Source organism: Calidris pugnax, unplaced genomic scaffold (assembly GCF_001431845.1).
Source record: "Calidris pugnax isolate Ruff unplaced genomic scaffold, ASM143184v1 scaffold152, whole genome shotgun sequence".
Taxonomy (NCBI): domain Eukaryota; kingdom Metazoa; phylum Chordata; class Aves; order Charadriiformes; family Scolopacidae; genus Calidris; species Calidris pugnax.
Window position 1 is genome coordinate 442,650 of NW_015090881.1, and position 3,663 is coordinate 446,312.

The 3,663-nt window shown below is 56.3% G+C and overlaps 1 long non-coding RNA gene across 1 annotated transcript; it reads left to right on the forward strand.

Moving 5' to 3' along the window:
- Positions 1 to 272: 272 nt before the first annotated feature.
- On the forward strand, positions 273 to 1,372 carry LOC106890858. The gene is made up of 3 exons (XR_001412587.1): positions 273 to 488; positions 740 to 905; positions 1,286 to 1,372. It is a non-coding gene; the product is annotated as an uncharacterized LOC106890858 (long non-coding RNA).
- The last annotated feature ends 2,291 nt before the right edge of the window (positions 1,373 to 3,663 follow it).

Consider the following 3,663-nt stretch of genomic DNA (forward strand, 5'->3'; position numbering starts at 1 on the left):
ACAATCCTCCCAAAAATCACTAGATGTTTGGAGATGAAGCTGGGCAAGCTTTCAGAGGGCTGAGAGATACACAGAGGCACAGAGTGCTGTCCCATGACCTCTGTTTCATTAGGAAACTTGGCTAAAATGGACGGATGCACTTGGAAAGTGAAGCAGGAGCCCTTTCCAAAGGGGCTGGCTTGGCTTCGCGCAGTCTGCTTCAGAGCAAAGATAAAGGGCACTATAAAACCTGCAAAAGCCCATGAACTAGTGTGCTGAGTCTCACTCCGGGCTCCATGTCGGAGAGCTGCTGTGGCTCCAGCACAGTGAGGAAACTGTGGCTGAGAGCTTTGAGCAGCCGCAGGATGGGGCATCCTCACCCCAGAGGGGGAGCTGGGAGCCCAGTGCACCTCCATGGACATGGTGCCTCCAGGCTCAGCCACCTCTGCACGGCTCCTTCAGGACCCAGGGGTGACAGCAGATGAACATGGAGTCCTGCAGAGCTCCAGGTATGAGGGAGGAAGGATGGGATGCAGTAGGGCTGAGCATGGGCTCTGCCAGAGCCTTTCAATGGAGTGGGGCTGGGTACCAGCCTGGGGCATTGCACAGGGGGCTTGGCCCTGGGTGAGGGGTGTGGGGGTGCAGAGAAACTGCTGTGAGTCCTCCCTCTGCTTCGGACTCTCATAAGAGAGCTCAGCCTGGGGTGCACAATCCTAAACACAGTGCCCATGTTCTTCTGCTCCCACTCCCTATCTCAAAGGTCCCACAGCCCCAGCATCTTGGCTTGCACAGCTTCAGGGCCATTGACTCCTCTGAGGTGCCAAAGGACCACCACTGACTCCCAAACTGTGTCCCCTGGGAGGGAGAATTGGGCTGTGAGAAGAACAGGCAAAACCCTGGTGTCCTGAGATGATGAGCCAGAGAAAGTAAGTCCTTCCAGGGCACGGGGCACTGAATAAAGGGGCTGCTTCACCTCCTGTGCCTGCTCCTCCCTCTTCTGCATCCTTGCCCTTGCCCTGGTGATGCGCTGCCCAGGGCACCAGGACATGGGGCTGGCTTGTCCCTATCATCAGCCCCGCACCAGGTGACCCACCCATCCTCCTGCTTCACCTCCTCTCCTGGTGAGTCCCGGGCTCCACAACCAGCCGAAAAATTGTCCCCATGCCAGGCAGAGACACAGGGGTGGCTGATTTATCCTCCCCATGCTTGGTGCACCAAGGACTCCTCACCACTGAGCCGTGTCTCCAGGCAGGCACTTGGATTTCTGTAGAGACGGGGGAGGCAGCTGGACTGTTACCTGTTTCAGACAGCGAAGATCTGGCAGGAAGGTCCTTGCTCATCCCTTCACTGGAGACTCCTGAGGATCTGGGGATTTTGGACACCTCCTCTGCAGTGTAACAGGTAAGAAAGCCACCCAGCAGTTTTGGGTCTGCACAAGGTGGAGGCTTGTCTCCATTCCATTGCTTCCCAACCAGGTGCTGGGACAGAGGCATTATCTCAAGATCAGGGCTGGTATTGTTATGCAAAAAGCCCTGGAGATACTGGGGAGGAAGTTTCTCCGGGTTGCAGTGGGAGGGGGATGAATAGGGCTGGGGAAAGAATGGATGGGAAGTAGTGGCCTTTCCTAGCCACCGAAAGTTGTTGTTTTTGTCACCCTCAGCATGGCAGGTGACCTCCAAACTCAAGGACACCAGCCTTGTCCCAAAGAGGACATGTCTGCAGATGAGGACAAGTGGGATGGTGAGGGCTGAGACCTGGCACTAGGCAACATTAATGGAGATGTTAATGACTTTCAAGGGAATCTCCCCTGTTTTCTTCCTGCTCTTGCTCATCTGTTCAAGGCTTAGTGACCCTATGCCCTTGTGAGATTTTTGGAAGGGGCAGCAATCTCCTGCCTGAAGGGGCAAGCTGTCTATGCAAGCTGTGGGGTTCAGGATAATGGTCCTTGTGGAGACCCTTGATGGGCCACAGGAGATGCCTGCAAACAGAATGTAACCCCTGGAAGACACTACCAGAGGGGGTAGACCCGCTGGGGCCTGGAAGGGGGTCAACCCAGACCCATCTTCGCCTTTTTCATGCTCCTCATGGATGAGGTTGTGAATCCCCTAAAAAAACACCCCATCCACCCAGTTGTGATGCTGGCCCCCTGTGCAGATCCAGGAGCTGGGGGGTATCTTACCCACCCCCAGCTGCTGCCTGTGCTTCTCCTGCTGCAGAGACCTGGCCGGAGCAGTGTCTGTGGTGCACCCACCGCCGCCTGCACCGACCCCATCGCCATCCCCGCAACCCGAGGTGCGAGGGTGACTTCACCGGCTGCCCGGGGCTGGCTCAGGAGGGGCAGCAGCTGTGGGTCTGGCGGGGACTTACACCTATCACTCTGTAACTTCTGACGGAGGCTGGATTTGCTGAAATGTTCACTGGATTTTTTCCAGCCTGCTGGGAACCATAAATCTGGCTGTGCAGAGGCCGCTCCTGCTCCTTCCCCTCAGTGAGCGGGGCTGCTATTTTTCTTGGAGGGTGAGACTGGTTGCAACCCTCCTTCCACCACCTGCCTCTCCACCTCGAGCCACATTCCTGAGCGGTGGCGGAGAATGGGTCCGTCTCCGCCAACTGGGGATGCTGTGGCCTCTGGGCTGGCCCTGCTTCCCCCAGCTCCTCTGCAGCAAGGCTGTGAGGAGGCGCTGGCCTTCTCCCGGCTCCCACAGAAGCCTCTTTTCTCCATCCATCAATCTGCTTCAGAGCTGGAGAACCTGGCTTAGTGTGTGTTAGGAGCAGGACTCTGAAGACCATCTCTGATGGCTTTTTCTTGCACAGAGGGACCAGAAACACCTTGTGGTGGCTGAGCATCCTGTTCAGCATTGATTCCTGGGGGACTACTAGGGCTCAGCCTGGGGTTTGGGGTGTAGCATGACTCCAGGGCATTTCATAGCACTCTCCTCCCTCTATTGGCATGGAGTTCTCTGTGCCTCTCCTTTGGAGCTCAAGAGATCTTGTTGCTGGCATGGGAGCTCCCAGATCCCAAGAAACAATCAGGGATTCCCAATGTGGGGGGTCTCTCCCACCTGCATAGGACATCTCAATCTCCAGGTGAGTAGATCATCAGCCGCAGAGCTGATGGAGAATCACACTATGCGAGGAACGGGGAGGTGGCTGGGCTGTGACAGTCCTGGATGTCTGTCATTTATGGGCATGCCCATCATTTAACATTTCTCTCCCAGACTGGGATCTGCAACATCCCAGCTGCTTTTCATCCATTGATCCTTTCCCAGTTCCTCATGCCCCACTCCAGAGATCACCTTTGAGTGAGGAGCTCTGCTTTGGCCCTCGTGATGCACCAGAGAAGACTGCGGTGTCCCTGGGAGACACTCCAATATTGAGTGAGTGTCCGAGCGGCTCCTTCTTGCCCCCCACCCACCACAGTCCTCTTGTCCCCATCACCTGGACAGTTTTCCCTGTCTGTTGCCAGTGATTTCCGGATCCCCTGGGATCTCACTGTCAAGGATGCGTGAGACCTGAAGGGATGTGGGATAGAGTGTGGCTGGCCAAGGGATGCTGGGTGAGCATCATGGCTCTTCCCGCTGAAAGAGCCTGGGATGTGCAAGGGAAAGCATGTGCATGTATGAGAGGGCTGTGGAACGCACCCCTGGGCAGTGTGTGGAAAGGCAGCTCCGAGAGCTCTTCCTA